Source organism: Lontra canadensis, unplaced genomic scaffold (assembly GCF_010015895.1).
Source record: "Lontra canadensis isolate GAN:19392208 unplaced genomic scaffold, GSC_riverotter_1.0 scaffold6, whole genome shotgun sequence".
Taxonomy (NCBI): Eukaryota; Metazoa; Chordata; class Mammalia; order Carnivora; family Mustelidae; genus Lontra; species Lontra canadensis.
In genome coordinates, this window is record NW_022631000.1 from 3,905,387 (window position 1) to 3,930,061 (window position 24,675).

Consider the following 24,675-nt stretch of genomic DNA (forward strand, 5'->3'; position numbering starts at 1 on the left):
TAAAAAAAATTGGTGATGAAATACACATAGTATAAAATTTACCATATTAAACATTTTTAAGTGTGTAGTTCAGTGATATTAAATATATTCACATTGTGCATCCATCACTATCATCCATCTCCAGAACTTTCTACATCTTGTAAAACTGAACTTCTGTACCCATTAAACAATCAGTTCCCATTCCCTGTGCTCCTCAGCCCCTTGGCTTTTAAATAGAATGTGTTTTCTAAATGACTTTTAAATGTTGAAACTGCAATTAATTATAGAAGCAACCAAGCTAGTGATGATTGAATTCCCAACTAGTCAACAAAAGCCTATTGACAGACTAGCTCACAAGACCTAGTAAGTTGATTAAAAATAGACAAATTAATAGACTTAGAAGTCATAATAAGCAGTGGTCTGAAATTTGCAGTCAATAAAATGTATCTGTACATAGATATTGCTTTACTGGGTATAAAATAATCATGGTAAGCAAAATTTGGAAATGAGCGAAGTTTCTGTCTGGTATGACTTTTCTTGCATTTATCTTCTTTATTCTGGTGCTTTTCTCTCCAACTCTCAAGATCTTACTTCCCTGATACTATCTTAAACCTGAATGTTATGCCCCGCACAGGTCTGTGTCATTCCTTGAGTCCCACACTTTCAAAGTACTTACTTCTTTGCACATTTTGACTGGAGATTTTCAAAAGAAAGATGGGGGTGTTTTATACTAAAACAGGCTTGAAGGACCCCTGCAAACATCTACAAGTCACTTTTCACATTCTTAGAGCCCATGAGAAGTCACAGGTAGTACATCACCAGATAAAAGTGTAGCGAACAGATTCCATCACACCATGCAGAATAGTGAATTAGGAGCATTCACAAGCACTGGTGATGGGATTCATTATAGCCCGGGCTCATCATCAGCCATTTTTCAGATGCCAACTTTGTGGTGTGCAGAGAAGCTGCCCTGTTATTAACCATAAGAAAAATACTAAATTAGACTTGCTAGTTGGATCATAGATATTGAACTTCATAAATTCCCTCTAGTCAGTATCTCAATTTGCATTCTCTGTCTGTTTTGCTTCCCATATTTTATGCTCCTAGGGAAACTTGAACCTGAGATGAAGCCAGGAGTGGGGCAGTGTGAAAATTTACAGTGTAAATTTTGAATGAGGAAGTGTTGCCTGCAAATCCCTAGGCCAGAGATTATTCTTTTAAGCTTCGATGGGTGGGGCCTACATTTAATAGTCTTATTTTACTGGAAACTATTACTGTTAGGAAAAAGAGAGTTGCTTTGTAGGACGATAGTCACCCAATGATACTTCCTATCTTAAGGTATCATATTCATCATTTCCTGGGAGACTTTTCAAACTTTTTAGTGGTCTCACCTGGCTCTCCTTAGACAATCTCTAACCCATGAAATTTGTTCTGCTAGAAAACAGAAAACCATTTATTTTTCCTTTTGGCAAAGTTTGGATTGTGATAGTTTGCCTTGGGATCTCTGTGGGCATGTAAACTTTTTTTGGAAGGGATGTAGGAAAGGGAAAGATTCCTTCTGATATTTAAATGGTGGAAAGCTGTGTAATTCCCTAGTGTTTCTTCACAGTACACCTGGTGATAATGGTTGGGATAGACTCTTAAGAAAAGAAAAAGCTTTTCTGATTCAATTATTCCATCCAAGGCATTCAGTCTGGTCCAGTTTGCCTGTGTAGAGCTCTTCTGTAACAGGGGGACCATTGCTTACATCTGGTGAGTGAAAGTCAGCCCTTGCTGGAAGGCCATCCTTTAGCTGAATGTTACCATTTCTTGCTGGCTAGGACGTTTCAGCCAATATCTTTGTTCTAGAAAAAAATCATGCAACTGTTTTTACGGCATACTTTGGTAATTAAAATAACCACAAGTGTTGTGGTCACAAAGCTGTACCATTTACTACAGTATACTATTTTAATGTTTCAGTTCTCAAAGATTATTCATATACTTACTAGTATGCTGGGAGAATAGTATCCATTAAGGGTTAGATGCTTGAAAGGTGATTTTTAATAACACTAACTCTTTTCTTCTCATTCTTTTATGTTAATCATTGCTGCACTTGGTTTAAAACTATGACATCTTCACATCAGTAATTCTTACAGGTATAATGCCAAGTAAAGTTACCCTTTTCAGCTCAAAACATCGCTGTGGGATAAAACTAAATCAGGGTTAAAGAAACAATGTAAAAGTAAATCAGAACAGACATTTATAGGGAGGAAATAATATTTTTATTGAATGGCCTACAGCAGCTGTAATGTTCAGAAATGGGAAAATGCCATCTTAAGGAAAATAGACAAATAATAGGAGACTCAGTTTGAAGGACCAAAAACTTGTAATTTGTAAATTTTCTCAATGTTATAAAACTTGTTTTATCAAAAGGAGAGGCTATTTCTGTTTACACTGGTCTACATAAACAAAAGAAAATGGAATTATTGTAATGAAGCTGACCAGCTTAAGGAACTGATCTAGATTAGTCTTATATATCTTTATCGTCTCTGTATTTAGATTCTCTTCATATTTGGTTATAGATAATCCTCTATAGAATTATCTGTTATTTATCTCAATTAATGGTCGATATGTACAAAATCTTTGGTTTTAGATTATGACTATATCTACCAAGGCCTAGTAATAGAAGCTGATCTTTTCTGATCATTCAGTCATGCTATTCTAATAGAATCACTCAGGGACTTACATATAGGGGAGAGAGGTTGACTGAAGGAATAGAAACCATAAAGTACTCCCTTGCTCCTATGCCCTATTTCTATTAATGGGATTATTAGAGTAAGAGTTATTTGACACAGTTACGAAACACACTATGAATGGTCTGGAATATTTAAGCAAAGCCTACAAAACCCTTGCCCCCCAATTTTTACATTTATACCTGTGTCTGGCATTACGTATTATTTGCATTCACCTGACAATTCACTGATTATTAATTTTATAAACTTTGGTGTGTGCCCTGCAACGACTGGAATGGTTGTGGGCTCACCTTGTCACCAGAAATAAGCCGGTAATTATTCAGTCAGTTGCAGAAGGTAAGGCACAAGGCAAGGCATTTATTTGCCAATGCTAATCTTTGCCAAAGATTAGAAAGGGCCCAGGCATTAAAATTTGCCATATGCTTTTGAAAAGTCAGCAAAGGATATCCTGGTTCTTTTTTAAATTTTTACAGTTCTCAAGAATTGTAGTTCTTTATGGTGATGAATTATAGGCCTCTTCCTTTATTTTCTACTCCCTTCTCTCCCTTTAGCTTACCAGCTTTCTTGGACTCTACTTGTGCCCCAAACCCACAAGTTCCAGTTATTCTCTGAGACCAAGGTTCCAAAATGTCTTTGCTCCAGAATTTCACAATCTTATTTATTACAAGATAAAACTCTCTATATAATATTTGTTTGCCTTCTAAAGGTGTATTATGCCAATATGCTCATTGGCCACTACGGGCTGGGGTGGGGCAAGGCAGAGTAAGTGAAGTGTCCAAAGATCTGTGGCCAGCCCATCTTCCTTGGTGCATGTGGAGATGACCTTAGAGAGCAACCTGCAGTTTTCAGCTGTTTTTCTTATTAAATAAGGCAGAAAAGAGAGGACACTAGGACTGTGTACTAGAAGATAACATCAATTTGTTTGTAGTTATCCTATGTTACCCTTTACTTATAAGGTGCATTTTTAAAGATTACACTGTTAATAGGCAACATTTTCCTCTAAATTTGTTATATACTTTTACATGCTATATCATGCACGAAACTGACTGAATTTATGATACCCAATATTGACTTTAGCAAGAGAAGTGCCTTACTTTTCCAAAGTTTAGAAATGGAAAAACAATCTTCTTTTCACTTCTGATTTTTCAATTTAAATGTGTATGAGCAAGAACATCCTTTTATGAACATCTCACCAACAGGATTTTCTACTTGCAAATGGAATTTTTAAAAATTTGCTAATGTGATATATGGGTAGTACACTAGTTCTTGACAAAATAAGACTCCTTTCCTACTGTTTTGAGACTGCATCAGTAACCTTTGTTGATGGGAGTCATAATGTGGCACTGAAAGAAATAAGTTTAAATCATTCAGAAGAATGCTGAGAGGTTTGAAGCTGAGTTTGGAAGGGCATATAATTAGCTGGACTGTATGTTTCGGTCACTGTTGGGGTATTGGTGGAAGATTGCATTATCTAAAAACAGCATTTCACTGACTTTCAAAGAGAAAAAAGATCTAAGATGGGAGAAATAAACTATGCATCACAAATGCACCTGATGGAGAATGTGAGATTATAGAAGGAATGTTGCAAAAGGGTAACACAGTAGTGCTGACATGACAGTTCTAAGATCTTGGTTATTAGCAAATAACTAAGAATCGGTCCTTTGAATTGGTTACTGAATACAAATCTGTAATTATTATTAGAGAATCACTGGCTTTTGAAAATGCTCTTCAGGCATTTCTTAAAGCATCCTTAGTACCGCATGGGAGGTATCAAAGATTAGAAAGGGCCCAGGCATTAAAATTTGCCATATGCTTTTGAAAAGTCAGCAAAGGATATCCTGGTTCTTTTTTAAATTTTTACAGTTCTCAAGAATTGTAGTTCTTTATGGTGATGAATTATAGGCAAAAATCACACACACACACACACACACACACACATGCACACACACATACACACAATATACCCTGTGTCTTCTAGAAAGATTCTAGATAAAATGCCCAACACTTATTAGCTGTGTAGAAGAACAAGGATAAACATATTTCAGAGATATACCAGGCCTACAAGAGTATAGACCGCAGATAAACGTACAAGTTTTACTTTTGAACATTCATTTGATCCTTAGTTATTGAGCATCTACTATATGCTAGATACTCTGCTGGATCTTAGGGATATAAAGATTTCTGACCTCACTGAGTTTACTCTCTATAAAAGAAAATAGAAATAAAGAAGCAAACAAAAAAGTACAAGTTGTGATGAGAACTATAAAGAAAATAAATGTGTTTAGAATAGGAACAGCATGTGAAAAGAATTGTTGTAGACAGCATGATCAATATACTCCTAAGATTACACTTAGGCGGACATGAGAGATAAGAAGAAACCATTCTAGTGGGAAAAAAAAAATCCAAAAAACCTGGTATGGGAGAATGTTTGAAGTACTAAAAGAATCCAAAGAATACCACGGGGTTGGAATAGGGTGGGCACTTAAGTTGATTTTCATAATGGTGGGTTAGGGATATCCCTAAGTGTTTCCACTTGCAGTAGAAGAGTTCAGGAGCTAAGGCTTAATGTATTTGGCTATCAAACTAGGTATAATTTTGTAAGTTCAGTCTTCTGCAAAGACAGAGCTGGTCTCTACTGGCCAAGAATCAGAACTTGGAAGGAAAGAAGCATATAGCTCTTCCTTTCTACTTTTGGAAAAATGAGGTTTCTTTATCTTTAGTACAGATAATTTCTTATCAATCACTGGGATCCTCTGATGAGTCCATCCAGGTCACAGCTTAGAGACCTCTCTAAGACACATGATCCCTGATCATTTATACTCAGGGATTCTAGTAGCCAGGAAATTTTTTTCATTCTAGAATTTCTGAGCATTTGAAATCCTATGCTTCCCCCCCCGCCAACTTGGGAATTTTGCTCTGAATTTGAGTCTTTCTTATTCTTTTGTACTCTCTTTCTACATACATACTTAAGATGTGTATTTTTGGTTTCAAATCTATGCATTCATCTAAGTGCCAGCAATACCGTGGACCTTGAATTCACCTCTGAGCTTGTAACTTGGGCCATTTCCCTTTAAATTTTTTAGAAAATTTTTCTCACCAAAAAATATCTTTCTCAGTTAATACTTGTAAAAATAGTTTCTAACTCGGGAATTTAAAAGCCTGAGAGATATTTGTATCACCCTTTCACAGAACCACTGGCTAGGGAATACTTACAACTTTTGGGGTCTTCCTAGGTTCTTTACAGGAAGTTATTCATGTTTGACACAAACACTGAATATAGTATGGGGGTTTGAGCAAGATTTCTGAGCTCAAATAAATAACTTACTAGTAGTATGGATTAGGAGAGTGTTCTTATGTTTGTTTTTAATCAAGAGAAGACCGAAATCATCAGTAATAGCTTTTGTTGGGGGATACATTTGTCCTGGGTAGGAGGGGTTTGAGGGCATAAGTGGAACAGATTAGTAAATAGCTTTTCTCCAGTCTCTGACCAGACCCAAACATGGCATTTCAATAGGTGGCACAGGGATATTTTGATGGTACGGAAGGCCTGGGGAGCTATAGCTGTTAAGAACAGCAACACCAACTATGACATTCTGGCCTAATAGTTAAGAGAGGTGGCTTCTGGTCCTGACTCTGCCATTAACTTGCTATGCTTTGTGGAACAAGTCACTTAGCCTGTCTTGGCCTCAGTGTACTCATCTGTTAAATACACGATTTACATCTGATTCTTTTCAGAGCGCCTGTATTACTTCATGTGCCAAATATTTAGTGAGCATCCACAATACTGAGTATTGTGATGAGTGCTGGATAGTCAACTTAAAACTAAAGACACTGGACAATTATTTTTCCAAGGTCCTGTTTTTTCATGTATAAAACAAATGTCACAGATAACCCCTATCTCACGGGGTTTTAAGAATAACGTATATACATTGCATAGTCTAGAAAGAAGCATGGCACAAATGTTGTACTCAAGATAAAGTAGTTATTGCTATGACTAGTAGGACTGGTGACTGTAGTCCTTGGCCTCATGGAGCCACTGAGAGGATCAGACAATTACAATACTGTGATAAGTGCTAAGATAAGGGAAGGTGGCCTTGCTTTGGTTCTGAGGGCTGTTCCTGAAATCCCCAGTGCATCAGCTGCCTGACAGCAGCCTGTGATTTTGAACTCTGAGCCTCAGGGTCTCGTTTTTCTCTACCTTTTATAGCCATAGTCATGATATGGTCTGTTCTGCTATAGAGTTGGTGAAATTTGGTCTCCAAAGTCATCGATCATCTTATACTTGCCAAATTTTCCTGATATAAAAACCCTTGATTAATGTCAATGTTGCAGATCTCATTTTGTATTAGTTTCATCTTAGTATTTATTGATTGATTGTGAAAATACGTAATAAGAAATACCACCACATAGAAATATATTTACAACCAATTTATGCATTTAAACCCTGATAGTATTTACATACATTGAAAAAGAGAATTGTACCAGTTGGAGCTCTCCGGAGAAAAAGAAGCAATTTTGATGCCACATATGGCTTACATGGGTGTGGGGCTGTTAAGTCCAAAATTTGCAGGTCAGGCTGGTGACTCCTGAAGAAGAGCTTATGTTGGGTTCTTGAGGTAGATTTCTTCAGGGAAACTCAGTCTTACTTTAAAGCCTTTCATTTGATTGAATAAGGCCCACCCACATTACGGGGAACTAATCTCCTTTATGTAAAGCCAACTTAATAGGGATGTTATAATTAGCTACAAAATAGCTTCCCAAAAACACCTACATTAGTGTTTGATCAAATAGCTGGGTATGGTAGCCTAGCCAAGTCAACACATAAAACTATCACAAGTACACATTTCTAAAAGATATTTGATTTATTCATCTTGCAAAAAGCATTTTGACATGCATATAGATTGAAGAGACTGTCTTTGGTTTTCTAGAGGTCAAGGATCACAGATTGAATTCCATAACCTTAGATCAATGGGAAGATGGCATGATTTTTTTAGGACCACGAACTTTCTATACCAAGGGCACAACAAGAACATTGGGCAAGTGTCCAGCTGTTTTTTCCAGGGAAAACTCGGATTTTGCTTATATCAAAGTTGTTGGCTATGCTTGGCTCACAATGTGACACTACTCCACAGAACAAGTGGGCTTCTGAGAACACTGCACTTGTGATTTGTGATTCCTGTTTTGTTGTTGAGTACATTTCCTAAAAACCCAGCTAGCAAGATATGACTGCTCCAACTGGCCAATAAAGGCAATACAGAGAGGATTATGAATTATTACTAAACATATTGATTTTTTGAAATACTGGTGAGATTTAAAAGGAAGCAGAAAAGCCAAATCCTTGATTGGGGAAGGCTGGCCCTCATACAGGTAGAGGAACATCTTTATATAAATTTCTAGGAAAGATATACACTTTTACAAAAATAAGTCTTTCCATTCTAAATGCAATTTCTCATCTCCTTCTCTAGTTGCTTTCTATCTCCCTCCTTTTCAATTCCTCTGGTCAAAGATTTTACAAACCAATGTGCATTTTATAAGCTTTAGTCCAAGCAGATTGAAAACAGCTAAAAATTATTGCTTAACAAGTATTTACCTAATCTGATCAATTCCATATCACATAACCATAGTTATTAAAGTTGACATGGTTTTGTCACTACAAGAAGTTTGAGAATGAGGAATCTTCTAATTCTAGCCTAGACTAAGTACTGACCAACTATATTGCCTCTCATGTCAATTATTTAAAAAAGGAATCCAAACCAAGGAAGTAAAAATGATTATACAAATCAAAAATTCATGGGGCACCTGGGTGGCTCAGTGGGTTAAAGCCTCTGCCTTCGGCTCAGGTCATGATCCCAGGGTCCTGGAATCGAGCCCCGAATCAGGCTCTCTGCTCAGCAGGGAGCCTGCTTCCCTTCCTCTCTCTCTGCCTGCCTCTTTGCCTTCCTGTGATCTCTGTCAAATAAATAAATAAATAAATAAATAAACTTAGAAAAAAATCAAAAAGTCATTTGAGAAGTGAGTTGGGGGAAATTGGAAGGTAAGACAAACCATGAGAGACTGTGAACACTGAGAAACAAATTGAGGGTTTTGGAGGGGAGGGGGGTGGGACGTTGGGTGAGCCTGGTGGTAGGTATCAAGGAGGGCACATATAACATGAAGCACTGTGTGTAATGCATAAGCAATGAATCTTGGAACACATTAAAAAAAAAAAAGGAAAATGAATGAATCATTCAAAAAAAAAAAAAAAGAAAGAAAAAAAAATCATTTGAGGAAAAGTTAACCTCTGGTGAGAAGAACCCTAAGGGCAAACTTGATTACTGTCTTTGAGCATCTGTAGGACATTTTGTCAGGGAATGTTGATCAGTTATACTCTGTCCACAAGGAAATGGTCAAGAGAAAATAATCTTAAATTAATGGTGAGAGAGCTCTGTTGGACATGGGAGGTACTTCTTATCATCTAGGTGATAAAACACTGAAATTGCCTGCAGAGGAAAGCACTGCTGTCTTTATCCCTAGACATCTGATATACTTGATAATAGTCATAGTTGAATGAGAAATTTCTCTGAGATAGGAGGCTGAACCACATGTACCTTCAAACTCCCATGCAACTCATGATATTGGGCTGACCCTTTTATGTAAAGGGCAAGCATTTATTGAGTATCTACTATATTAGTTTCCTGTGCTGCCATAACAAATGACCACAAGCTTAGTGGCTTAAAATAAGAAATTTGTTACCTTACAGTTGGTCAGAAATCCGGAGGCATCTCACTTATTGGTAGACTGTGTTCTTTTCCAAGGCTCTAGGAGAGGCTCTGTTTCCTTTGTCTCCTGAGATTTTGGTAGACTTGGATTCCTTGTGCCTGTCACCTGAGGGCTATTCCCACCTTTTTTTTTTCCTCCATCTCCAAAACCATCTACACAGGATTGAGTTCTCCTCACATTTTTCTCTCTCTGACTTTCTTTTCTCCTCTGCTTTCTTCTACTTCTAAGACCTTCTCTGATGAGATTGGACCAACCTTAATAATCCAGAATAATTTCCCTATTTTAAAGTAATTGAGGTATTAGATACAAGGTTAATTATGGAAGTAAGGTAATAGGACCTTAATTTTATTTGTAAACTTAATTCTCTTTTCCCATGTAACCTAACATATTTACAGGGTATAGGGATTAGAACATGGACATATTTCAGGGGAGGGGCATTATTCTGCATATCACAACTACTATGATATCAGCACTGACTGGTTTTTGCAATGGAGAAGAATGAACCTTTAAGAAGTTATCCTACCATAATTGGAGTTTACAAATAATTAATTCAAAATATCGATAAGTACTGAGCATGCCAGACACTGTTTTAGGGGATGCTGTCCTTGCCCTAAAGATAATATAGGCTACTAGAGATATCTACTATATAAAGAAATGAATGGTAACACTTAATGAGCACTATAATAGAGTATAATAGAGTGGTGAAACAATCAACTATTTTTTATAGTTGAAGTCTGGGAAAGCACAGAGATGTTTAAGTTAAATCATTTAGGATGAATAGAGGAAAGTATTCTAAACCAAGGGAACAACATGGAGAAGGGAAGTGCATGGCATAGCCAGGACTATAAATATAGAGGGCATGTGTGAGTGTAGCAGGAAATTCTAGAGCGATCTGAGGAACTCAGAGTTTATACTCTTGGCACTGGGAAAAATTTGAGAAGTTCTAAACTAGGATGTGATGATCTGACTTTCATTCCAGAGACATCATTGAAGTAACACAAGTTATAGCAGTAGAGATAAGAATATCTGTCTCTCTTACATAACTAATCTTCACTTATTTTACTTCCTAATCATTTATGTACATGCCCTAGCTTCCTTATAGATTGAAAATCCTTTAAGGCAAAAATATGCATTTGATTCATCTTTGCATTCACTCAATGCTCATAAAATTATCTTTAAGAAGAAATGTAGATAAATATTTGTTTGATAAATAATGCCAAACATATAATGAATGAATATAACCTCTCATAACGTATTTCAATAATTATAATATAAATAAATAAAACATTTTTCTAAGACAAATACTACCATAATATTTGATTAAGATAAAGGCCAACATTCATATTCAGGAAGGCACTATGCTAAGTGCTGAATAGTTAATGAGGTACAGAGCAAAGTTCCTTTAATCTAGGAGTTTTTAGATATACCTGGATGAAAAGGACATGCACATAAATTACCTCACAGTAGTCAGGAATATATGCTAAACCACAATAGAACGTTATACTCAATGAGTGTTTCTAGAAGTAAATTTTTGGACAATTATCGTGAGATGGTTATAGGTTTGGGACATAGACTTTCCCTTTCGACAGATCTGGGTTTGAGCATTGACTCTGTCTAGTTCTGTGACCTTGGGCAAATTATTTAATTTGTCTGTTACTTAATTTTCTGATCTGTGAATTAAGATAATTAGGATACTTCTTACTTCACTCGGGGGTTGTGAAGATTAAACAAGATGTATATGTATCTTATATCTAATATATATTTATATATAATATGCATCTTATATCTAATATTATATATAAGCTAAAATATTTATTTCTTTAAGATTTTATTTAATTTGTCAGAGAGAGAGAGAGAAAGAGCATGAAAACACAAGCAGGGGAAGTAGCAGGCAGAGGGAAAAGTAGGTTCCCAGCTGAGCAGAGAGCCCAGTGCGGGGCTGGATCTCAGGGATCATGACCTGAGCTGAAGGCAGATGCTATAAGACTGAGCCACCCAGGCATACTTAAGTTAAAATACTTATATACAATAAATGTATTTACTAAAACATAAATAAGATTATGATCTTATTTAATTAAAGATTATCTATCTACTGATTTACCTTTAAAGAATACTATTTGGCTCATAGTAAGATCTTATAAAATTTTTTTAATCTTTTTTTAAATTTATTTTCAGCATAACAGTATTCATTGTTTTTGTACCACACCCAGTGCTCCATGCAATCCGTGCCCTCTCTAATACCCACCACCTGGTTCCCCCAACCTCCCACCCTCCCACCTCTTCAAACCCTTCAGATTGTTTTTCAGAGTCCAAAGTCTCTCATTGTTTACCTCCCCTTCTTATAAAATTTTATCATTATTTGTGTACAAAGAAGATTGGAAACTTCCTGGAGAAGATGAGATTTGGGTTGAACAATGGAGAATAAGGGAGACTTTTGTGGAAAGGGAAAAGCAGGGAGAGGAGAGGAACTGAATAAGTAGAAATTCAGCCTTCAGTGCTCTTCTTTCTTTCTTTCTTCCTGATAACCTTCAAAAAGTAAAGTGCTTTTAGTTCAGGAAGGCTAAGGAAATGTAAGAGAATACCTGAAATTATTCTTCTAATATGACTGGTAATGTATTTAAAGATGGCTTTAGCTGTGTCATAGGACTTTTAACAAGAGCAATAGCCATCAGAAAATGGATATCAATAGAATTAGAAGGTCTTTTTTTAGAAGAAATCCATAGCGTATGAAGAGCATTCGGATCTTGTAGGTTGACCCATTCTGAAATAAAGTGCTGAGGTTGAGTCATGGTAGCAGACCAGGTTACTTAGCTAACCTGTCATTTCTGGCTCTACACTCAAAGACTTCAGTAAGTTCTATGTCCTGTTTCAGGAGAGGAGCCCGTGCGGAAACATGAATTTTCCCCTTATTCCCTGGAACCACCTGGGCAAATGAAAACCCCCTCCAGCTATGAGAAGTGGTGCAGAGAAAGCTGGGTGAGGGGAAGCGCATCTTGCTGCCACATTTCTTAGGAGAAAATGGAAGGATAACTTCCATTCTATGAATGCAAAGTGAAACTTCTGACAAATGCCTGGGGCTGTGAGGTCAGAGATGTAGTGTGCTACAGCATTACAAAGCATACACTTTGCACCAGTCATGGGTGAATCAAATCATGTCATGCCTTACCACCTAAATGACAATGATTGAAATGGAAGGTATGGGCTGAAGTCATTTAAAAAACCATCTATATATCATATTGCTTGGATTCAAAAACTGGGATAGTATTAGCAAATTGGTGTAATTGGTAACCATAAAGCCCTAGCCGTGTGATCTTGATTCAATCTTTCTTTTGTGCTGAGTTTCCCCTTCTATAAAATGTAAATTATAATATTGCTCACCTTTTAGGTTTGCTGTATAATATTTTTTACCAGATCCCAGGACATAGTAAAGCACTAATAATTATCAACTAGGTGCATGGGTTAGTTTCCTATGACTGCTGAAACAAATTATCACACACAAGGTGGCTTAAAACAATAAGCAAAGGTTGGGGTGGACAGGAAGTCCAAAATGAATTTTATTGGGCTGAAATCAAGATATTGGTAGGGATGCACTCCCTTTGGAGGTTCTTCCAGCTTGTAGTGACCCCTGGCATTCCTTGCCTTGTGGCTACATCACTCCTATCTCTGCCTAGCCTATATATCATCTCAGATCAACGTGGTATAGCCTCTCTCTGCCTTTCTTATAAGGACACTTGTGATTGCATCAAGGGCCAACCTGGATAATGAGAGACACAATCTCCTCATTTTAAGATCCCTAACCACATATGCAAAGAAGCTCTTTCCAGATAAGGTAAGGTTTAAAGGTTCCTGGGATTAAGACCTCCTGATAATTTTGTGGGCCAGTATTTAGCCTACAACAGCGTATTATTAACTTTCTGACCTTCATCACTTTTTTTTTTTTTTTTGTAAAATAGGTCCAAATATCTGCCTCACAGTCTTGTAGCAGTGATCAAAGGAGATAAGAGCTGAGCATATAGTAGGTGCTCACTACAGATTAAGTTTTTTTTCCTTATTCCTTTCTCCAGTGAGTGGCTGAAAACAACTTTACTGCCTCACAGTTTTGGAGACTAAATGTCTGAAATTAATGTGTCAGCAGGACCATGCTTTCTTTGAAAACGTCAGGAAGAATCATTTCTTAACCCTTCTACCTTCTGGTGTTTACTTGCACTCCTTGCTGTTCCTTGTTTGTAAATGCATCACTGCAGTATCTGGCCACGTTCTCTGTGTGTCTGTGTCCAGATTTCACTCTTATTAGGAAGACATGAGTCATGTTGGATTAGGGTCCACCCCAATGACCTCATTTTAATTTGGTCACATCTTTAAAAAGCTTATTTCCATTTAAGGTTGCATTCACGGGTTCTGGGGGCTAAAGCTTCAACAAATTTTGGGGGGAGACACAACATATGTTTGTGGGTAGACAATATACATTCTTGGGGGAGAAACCAAATACAATCTCTTGATTTTCTTTGGAGGAACCATTATACTCTCAGTTCTCAGGCCTGAGTTTTGAACAGGATTGAACTGACAAGTCTCAGTTTCAAGGAAGAACTATAACTGGTTTAGGCAGAGAATCCTGCCTCATCTCTCTGGTCCCTCTGCTTGGTTCTGGGTGTGTTTATCTTTCATTCACAAGTGTTGAGACACTAGGAGACATTTGCTAACATTCTTAGAAAAGAAAGAGGCTTGTTTCTTTGTTTAATTTTTGGAGACTAAGTACGATACAAGGATTTGAAGTCCACTAAAGCCATCTCACTACCATTAGGGGCATTAAAAATCAGATAAAGCCAACCTTCAGAAGGAAGGATACCAAGAGATAAAGAGAGGTGTGCCCTGATGATGTTGTATCTCAGCCAATCAGTACCTGAAACCATTCCATTGTTAGAGTTTGCTAAGAGGAAAGAAAAAACAAGCAAAAAACAACTTTGTTTCTTTTCATCTAAGCTAGTATGTTGGAGTTTCTATTCTTGCAGCAAAAGTATCCTAAATCTACTGTGCTGATATTAGAGAGATAGCCCTTTTATTTATGGCAGAAATTTGAACAATAATAATAGTTAAGATAACAGATTTGAATGATTACTGTGTTCCCAGCTTGGCTCTTTGTATAGCTTAGGTCATTTAATAGCTACAATGACCCTAGGAACTTTTATTATCTTTATTTTATAAATGAGGAAGCTGAGACACAAATACTTTAATTTTCTTATTTGAGCTCAGTGATTAAGGGACAAAATAAGAATTTAAACTTTACAGCTTGACTCCAGGGTCCCTTCTCTTAGCCACTTTGATACTGCCTTCTCTTTGCTATCAGGGTCTGTGCAAAGGCAGCTTACACAAACCCCAAATATTTCATATATATAAAACAGGGAGCTCATTAACACTGTAGAAGATCCCAACCATTCTCCCCCCACTCTGTATTAGTTTGCTATTGCTGTGTAGCAAATTAATGCAAACTTAGCAACTTAAAACAGTGTCCATTTATTATCTTCTGAGTAGAGTCCCAACTGGGATCTCAGGGTCTCACAAGGTTAAAATCAAGATGTTAGCTGAGCTGTGTTCCTTTCTGGAGCTTGAGATTCTCTGCTGAATTCATGTGATTATTGTCAGAATTCAGTTCCTTGCAATTGTAGGCTGAGGCCCTCAGCTCCTAGAGATCATCCATCTTTCCCTGCCTTGTGACCTTCTCCCCAACATGCCAGCTTGGCTCTTTAAGTCCAGCAGGAGTGACAGTCCCACCACTATTCGAGGGAGAAACTGTGTCATCATATTCACAGGCATCACTGGCACTCAAGTGGAAAGAATTACACAAGGTATGTACATTTTAGGGTGGAAATCTTGGAAGTCACTTAGAATTCAGGCTTCTGTAGCCGCTGCCTTCATCCATAGTGCAAGGAGCCATACACAGTGTAGCATGCCACGAGAGCTACCACATGTGTTTTTTGCCGTAGGCTTGTAAATGGTCTTCCAAAGAGAATAGAACACAAATTTCCTTTTCCTCATTGACATGTTGTAGGGAAACATGACAATTACCTAGAGCCTTATGAGATTAGAAGACCTGGAAAATGATTGAGTGTTTTTAAAATGAAAGAAGACTTCTCAGGGTCACCTTTCCTAAAGGTATTACCTCCATGAATGTGGTTAAATTGGGCAGAAACTACCTTGCAAAATGGTTATTACACTTAGTTGCAGTTCATTAGGACTGTTCTGTGAGTAACTCTATTAGTGTTTCTGAATCCCCATTGCTTGTGGGGTCTGTCCCACTAAATCTGCCCCACCACAATAACAAATCTTTCAGTAAAAATCTATTTGGACTACCACTACTTAGAATTAACCTGATTTATTAGACTGAATTCAAAGAGGATTCTTAATTTGAAATCTGTTTAAAAATGAATATTGGTTAAAATGGTTTATTTTTCATTAAGAGAACATTTCCATGAAAGACTAACCTTAAATTATCATTCTTATTTAGCTAGAGTCTGCCTAAGAGAATGGGAGGTAAATAAACATATTGGGTTATTGAGCAATTTTTATCTTTTGTTTATATTAAGTAGGCGCAGCAAGACTATCATTACTGCAAAGAAAACTGTGTTATTCTATTGCTCGCTTTTAAGCTTTGAAAGAGAAACTAATGTAAGCTTTTAAGCTATGATATTCAAACATATATTTCCAAAGAAAACTGATAGGTTATTTAGGGTTTTTTCAATCACTAACTATGGTCATTCCCCCCCCCCCCGCCGTTTTGATTTTCTTTCATCTCTTCTGTACGGAATGAAGCCTCTAGGAGTTGTGTGAAGTTGATCTTATGAAAAAGTCTTAAAATTACTATTGATCATTTTTAGTGGACTTAATTTATTTAAATGTAATTTCAGATATCCAGTTATCTTATATGCATATTACGCTGACTTTCTTTTGATGTTGATTACATTGCTATAGATTAAAAACTGAGTGCCTACCTCCCTCCTTCTGCCTTCTTCATTTCCCATTCTACCTCTGCCAAGGCTCTGATTTTCTCACTCATTCTAGTTGACAATAGTTGCTTGCACTGAGAACCCTGTTTGTAGCTTCTTCAAGCTTCCCTGACTTCACATAGAAAGGAATTGTTATCATACTAATGATTCTGGCTCCAGAAATCACTGGGGGGAGAGGCATTATGATAATAGAAATGGCCTTTTTTTTTTTTTTTAACTGCCCTATACACCCTCAACAACATCCTTGTGAGTTTCTGAGGACCACCCCCTTTTTTGTGGCAGATGCTCAGAATTCTTTTCATTTGTTGCTGACCTTTTTTTTTTTTTTTTTTTCCCAATCCAAACCTTTCAAATATTTTTGCCTGTATAATTCAAACTTTAAACCTCTTTCTGGCAATCTTTGATTCAGTCATCCTTTTTGATCAGCTTTTTTAAAAGACTGATTTGTTTTACTCTTCAGAGTCCTAACAAGCTGGCTGCCTCAGGTAGGAACCCACTAATTTGGTTCCATGGGACCAACCTACTGTAACAGGAAAGGTTAGCCATAATCCCTGAAAGAAGGGGGAACAGATGCCAGAAACCAGGAGAGATGATTCGGGAGATACCACTAGCTGGCATAATGTAAGTGTTCACCCACCTAGTCCCTGATGGAAGACAATTTCTTAGGGACTGAAGTCATTCTTTGAGGGCACTTAGTAAAAACAGCTCTGACACTGGAAGGATTATACTCAGTGATAGCTGCACTAATGGCTACAGTAAGTTTTCTCGTGAAATTCTACAGGATCATTTGATTCTTGTAGTTACAGTCTAAGTATTTTCCGATTTGGGGAATTTAGCTATATTCTACTGCTAGCTCAGGTCCAGGCTGAGCCCAGTTATCTCATGACTTAGATTAGATTCCCTGGAGACAGTCCCAGAAACTGAGAATTGCATACATATTTATTTGGGGCTGCTCTCAGGAGATATACCTGCAAGACTGGGCAGAAAGAAAAGCTGACCCATAATGAAGTAACTAATGAGACATTAGCCAGCCAGTTTGTTGCAAGCTCTGGAATGGGGATGGTCCTTAGAGTCATCCTAAATGGAGGCAAAGGGTAAGGACTTCTTACCTCTTTGTAATCTAATCATTCACATCTTTGAGTGCAGCAGCACAGTATCCACTATAGTGCATTGTTACATAAAGAAACAGTGCACAGTTAACTGATATAGCAATATTTGACTTATAGTCAAGCAACATGCTTGCAAATATCTCCTATCCTTAAGTATCATCAAGTGCACAGGCTGTTAGAACTTATTGCCAGTGTCTTGGAAAAAGACAGCTCATCATTTGAACCATCTGGAGTGACTTCTGTCTATTAGAGTGAACTTCAAAGATGTAGGTGGGTCAGGGGATATATAGGGATAATGGGGCACACAGAGACTAACAACAGTAGAGTGCTATTAATTCCCCTGAAGTTGAAAGGACAAGAGAAGTAATGAGACATATAGAAACCCAGTGAAAGTTGGAGAGACAGAGGAAGGTCTACACTAGAAAGAGCCCTAGTCCTGGAGATACACAACTACTAACACAGAGGTGGTGCTTGAAGCCCTTAATTACACATTGGTGACTTCCTATTGGCCAACCCATCTGGAAGTCACCTAACAAGTAAGTCTCAGAAATGCAGTGCACAAAGGGTAGTCTCCTGTGGCAAAGAATAGGATGAGAAGAGCAAAGAATGGTAAGAACTGGCAAACGGAGAATAGTCAGCACAATTTCCAAATAAAACAGATTGCTTTTCTATCCAAAAAGCAAGCCATTTTCTCTAATATATTTGACAAGTAATCCCTAGGTAAAGCACTTAATAAAAAGACTCTTTGGGCTGAAATTCCCAAGTCTAAAGACAGAACTTCATCTACTCATTTTATTTTTTCCTCTTTAGAAGAAACCCTCAGTAATGAAATGTTGAAAGAAATTTCTTTTGTAACCACCAGTCCATTTTACTTGTTGGGCAGATGCCATACAACAAATGCTGTTTTTGAGAATGTGGCAATTATAGATACTAGAGAAGCCACCAGGAGAATAACTAAGAGAAATAATTATTACTGAATGCTCACTGTGGTATATGTGGCTTTTGCAGTACAACGCCCATTAAGTGAGAGTCACATGGTTCAACCTTATACATATTTTTTCCCCAAATTTACCCCCTAAGGGGCAAATTACCAGCACAGTTCTGAATAACATTATTGTAGCTGTTAGTCTTTGTGTGCATAATTCCCCATCCATGATGTTTATAATTTTCTCCTCAGTGTTGCTTTGAAAAGTGGTACAATTACAATACTCTCATTATACTATAGCTTACACAGATAATTAAACAAATAAATATGCTCTTACACAATTCATTTTAAACATCCCCAGTCCTTATAAAACACCCTCATTTTGAAAGAATAAAGACATTAGAGTATGTGCGATTTTTATTTTCTTTTAAAAAGACATCACCTGAAAATTTAATAAAACTCATCAACTTAAGGTAAAACCTTAACTCTCCTTATAATCAGAAACTAAACTAGTGTAAAATAGTAACCACCTTACAGCTTTTGCATGAGAATAGTAAGAATAGTATATTTCCATGTTGAAGAGATTAAAAATGTATTTCTTACAACTCATTGACTTTATCATTGAGGTAGTAGTTCAGTAAATTATGTGTTTAGTACATTTACTAAGATAAATTAAAATCTTGAAATTTGGGGTTTTTAACATATACCATTTGTTGAAGTGCTAAATCTAATAAAAAATGGTACTTAGCTACAGTAAACAACTTTCAAAAAAAAATCTAGACCTTATTTTCCAAGTAATAGAATTTAGAGTAATTTGGATAAATGGGCTTATTTTGCCAATAAAGAAACCAAGTCTCAGAAATATTAAATGGCTTTCCAAGGTCTCACAGCTGGTTACTGCCAGAGGCAGAATTATAAGAGGCAGTCTCCTCAGTAAGACCACTGTGTCCTTTCTCCTGTTCAGCATGTCCCTTCCAAAGGTCTTTATAATTTCTCTTTCAATAAACATTTATGGGTCTTTACTCTAAGCCAAGTCTCACTTGTGATGTCAGAGACTGGCAGGTGAATAAGACATGGTTCCAGCCCTTATAGAAACTCACAAATTAGTGAGGGAGACAGGTAAGTAGATGCATAATTATTGTATCTCTATCATAATTATTGTAACTCTGCATTGTAATAAATGTTTTGACATCACATAGGAAGGAGTGTTTAGTTCTGTCTTAACCTGGCTTTGAGAGTTAATTTCTTGGTTTCAATTGATACAGTCCCTGGATCTTTGAACACATCAAGTTCTTAATAGGTATGGTCCTAGTTTCTTGCACACTGCTTCTGTTGGCCTTTGTGTCTTCCTGCCATTCTCACTGTCCTTCCTTCTGATTTATTACCTCATGCAATAGTTGCTGCTTTTGTGCTACTTTTTCTGATTTTGAAAGTTTGAAACCATTTGCAGCAGATGGTTTCATAAAGAAAACCATCTTCTGCTCTCCTGAAGAAAAGGGAATACTCACATTGATTTCTATTTCTTCACTTTGCTTCTTGAATGCTTGCCTTGTTCTTTGTATTTCTTCTTTTCCCCCAACCTCTATTACCTCTTATCCCCAAACTGGAGAATGGACTTTTAGTGACACTGTCTGAGCGTTATATCCTAATTGACTCACTGCACTTGACTGGTGATATTCATAAGCATGACATGCCTCATGGCTATACCAAGGATTGTGTACTCCAGACACACAAGGCATATACTTTTTTTTTTTTTTCTTTTTCACATTCATAGGAAAGTCCATAGGGGGAAAAAGGAATGAGATTGTTGTAAAAGAAATGAATACCTCTTAGATGTTGATGTAAATTTATGAAGTCAACTATGAGCAAAACCACTGTTCTAAAACCTGCTTCCTCAGTAATAATTAGTATCCAGGATCAAGCCTAGAGCACTGAATGCTCTCTTCCTCAATAAGGTTTCTCCTTTCCAAAGTGAATTCATTTCTTCTCTCTGTCCTTCATAAGTCTATAATCCTAGGGCTGATCTTAGGAGGATAAATCATTTTCCCAGTTTCTCCAGGAAATCTTTCATATACCCATCACTCAATGGGGATCAAAAGGTAGGCATAGAAAGTGAGCTAGTCACAGCATCCTGGCTATAAAGAACTACTTTGCAATGTCTGCACTACCTGGCCAGGCCATTAGGCTAGTTCCTACCTTCTGTGCTATTCCAAGAGGCAGATATTGTCTTTGTGCAAGTATCCTATTGATCCTGTAGCTCCATACTACTTGGTATGTTGCCCAAATAAAGTTTAAATTGCCCACTATTACCAGCTAAGTACTTTCTGGTTAACTCCTACTATGTGACTAACATTTGCCCTAAAAATTAACACTAATGCCCCTGAAAACTTTAAATTTTACATCTCTCAATTAATTATGGTTATGTACACTTTCACATAGTGATATTTACTGATGGCTATTGAAATATCTACCATGTGATTTCATGTTTGATTCATTAGAAGTATGTGAAAGAAATAAATGTGCATTTTTTTGGCAGAAAGGTGGAATTTTTAAGTATTATATGTGATTGTGTAAGATTGTGGAATATGAGGTGCCTGAGTGGCTCAGTGGGTTAAAGCCTCTGCCTTCGGCTCAGGTTATGATCCTGGGGTCCTGGGATTGAGCCCCACATCGGGCTCTCTGCTCAGTGGGGAGCCTGCTTGCTTTCCTCTCTCTCTGCCTGCTTCTCTCCCTACTTGTGATCTCTGTCAAATAAATAAATAAAATCTTAAAAAAAAAAAGATTGTGGAATATACACTTTAGAAGATTTATTATAAATAACTTCAATTCCCATTTTGAGCCTAAGGGAAAATGTTGTGTGTTTGAAATGACAGACATTGGGCTTGCGAAATCTCTGTGTCTTACTGCCACAGGTTCATGCAATAGAAATTCTAAGATCTGTCTTACAGGTTCAATGCTCTCCTCACTGAGGATGGGATGTAAATCTATGCTAAATAAGTGATCTGTGGCTTTTCCTATTTCAAAACCCTTTTCTATTGAGGATGGATGTCTTAGAAGAAGTCCCATTTGTGTCCTGACTTCCTTAATACCACCTCTAACTTCTACCAGCATGTTGCTTATGCACCCAGTCCTATTTGCTCACTCAAGGGAGAATGCAGCAGCTTTTTGGTCATGCCTGAACTCCCTATGAAGATAATAGGATTTACATGTGCATACAGAAGGATAAATCAGCCTTTTGTTAAATTGTTACATAAACTGTTCTCTCATTTTCCCTGAAATTAAATTCTGTGATCATCCCCTCCAGTTCTGTGATTTTGTACTGTTGGCCTAATTTAACTATCTTTGCTTTTGGATAGAAGTTCCCTATGATGCCTAAATGTAAAATAAATGTTTGATGACAGAAACTTTGTGTTCATTTAATATGTGCATTATATTCCTCCTTACCTTTTTAATAGATGAGCTCTGTGCCATCTGGAGCATCTTCATTTCTAGTTTCACCCACTGATGTTCTCCTTTCTTCCTTCTTGGTCTCTTGCCTTCCTGATATCAGAAATACTTTGTGAAGTTGCATTTAGTATTATTTTGTATTTTTAGTGTCTTCCTCTGACATTAGTTAATATTTTGGTTGTTCTTCTGAATACATTTCTTTACATTAGATTTTTTTTAAATTTAAGAAAGTTTCAAACTCATTTCCTTTTTAATTTCATGTTTCCCCTTTCTTCACCTATAAGCAGCTTTCATTATACACAGAAAATTTAAATTAATTGCAATTCCATAATTATTTCCTTTGACATCTGAATTTACTCAATTTAAAATTTTTGTCTTAAGGCAGGGCAGAAAAGGATAATCTTGACCTTTTAAAAAATGACTAATTCACAAATTATACTTAAGTGGCCTCATGCAGGGTGAATATTGGGTATCAGGAAACCCAATCTCAAATCACAGCTTTACTTTTAACAAATGTGTATCTTTGGGCAAGTTACTTATACTCTGAGTTCATCCTTTATATGGGCTGGGGGTGGGGGAGGAGGGTGATGAATTGATTTTCAGTTCTTTTCAGCTTTTTAATTCTTTGTGAGAAAAGGCCTCTTTGGTTTTACTCTAATGTACCAACTGAGAAGGCAGGGGAGAGGAAAAAGGTAAGAATTTTCTTAGATATAATATTGAATTGTAAGTCGTATGAATGCTTTGATCAAGATGCCACCTCCCTGAAGGTTGTCTTTGAGATAAAGAGAATAAATCTCCACGAGCTCTATCTAGTTCTTTCCTCTTTCACTTCATTCTCTGTACTTCCAACAGGAGTGAAAATCCATTACATCATTTGAAAGGTCTGGGGTGAGGGTGAGGCGGGAAGATTAGCAAAGTCCTTTGCTGCATATTGGGAAGAAGGGATAACTAAATAATGGTGTATTTCTCCCACTAAAATTGCCTCCATAACCTTCACCAGAAATAGCATTTGAGACTGGAAGAGAATTAATGTTCAGTAATTTTTAGATCCTTATTTAAATGTGACTTTCAAACATCTTTCCCAAGAGGAGCACTTATAAAGATTCATCAAAGCACTCGTGGCAATAATCTGCCATGGGACCTGGGCAGTAGGTTAAGAGAATAACCTCTCATTAATTAGGTGAAGGATTCACAAAATGTTAGGAGTGCACCTGAGCCCAGTATTCATTTTCAGAAGAGTGATCTATCCATGAATGAAATTATATTGGAATTATCAAACATTTAAGCCAAAAGGAGGAGAGGGGAGCAATATTGTTTTTTTAAATCTAGAAGTCATAAATGTGAAGATGTGATGTTGTTTTCCATGTAATTGGGTTAAAAGGGTATTTGCAATGGAATCATTGGCATTCACTAGAAAACAGAGAATGTCTTTGTGTTTAATTGTGTGTATGTGCATTGGAAATGGAAATCCAAGTGGGAATAAGGGATCAGTTCCTGAGGGAACATGGTCCCAGCGGACCAGGACTTCCGTTTCCAGGCCCCACACCGCCACTTCAACTTTGCTCTGCAACACCCATGAATCACCAATAAAATTTTCCAAAGTTACCTTGCAAAGGTGGTCCTCCAAGCAATTCAAGCACTTCAGCGAGGTAATGGGAGTTATTTAAGCCTATGACTTAATCTATTGATTCATTCAATCACTTGTGCGGGTGGAGAGAAGGGGAGGGGTAGCATGGGGAACAGCTAAAAACAATAGGACTCCTGTTCTTGGGCCCTGAGGAAGTCAGGCCTTATCTTTTTCAGGATCAAAACTATTTGCCAGAGATGTAATCATCTTTCACAGTGAGCTGGAGCAAAAGGATTAACCCACCATACCCAAACCCCAGAACTTTTGTTTTTGGCTCTTCCATTACTGACAGATGTAGAGAAGAATAAATTCTGGCTTTGCAGAAATTACTCTTCGTAGACTCTGAAAAATACATAGGATAGAGTGAAGGGCTAAGTTCAACAACATTATTTTGAAAGATATTTATGAATAAGTCACCTATAAAACTTTGGTCATTAAAGAGAAGGTACGTAATGGAGACTGAATGCAATAAGAAATAAAATGACCCAAATTGCATTTCTTCTCTGATGAAGTTCTAGAACCTAGGTGAGGTTCGGTGGGCTGAGGTCCAGAGCCGATGACCAAGAAAGAATTCTTGAGACATCTTTGGTGCAAAATGGTGGTTTATAAAAGCATGGGGACAGGACTCGTGGGCAGAAAGAGCTGCTGCCCCAGTTTGTGAGGGATGGCAGGTTATGTACCCTGCGGTTCAACGGAGCTTTCATATGCTAAAGAAGGCCTACAAGGTGCAGGGATACCAGAGGTCTCACGGCTTGATTAATGTTGTCTTTTGGCAAGCCATTAACATCAAGATAGTTGGGAGATTCCTGGTGGGATGTCACAATCCTGCTCTCAAGCGTCTTTGTTAGTGAGATTTAGGTATAGAAGAAACTTAACTTTATTTACATTTCCTTCTACCCCAGCCTCCTTCAGTTTTGTTTAGGGAGGGGAGGGTGACATTAGGGCTTGAGGGACTGAGTTGTTCTCTGGGAATTGGGCTATTGATAAGATAGCTTCTTTGTTTGTAGATGTCTAGGACATTTGTAAACCAAGGGAGACTCCTGTCTTGCAGGATTGTGATCTCTGCAAGTTAACTATTTGTTTTTCATTTATGGCA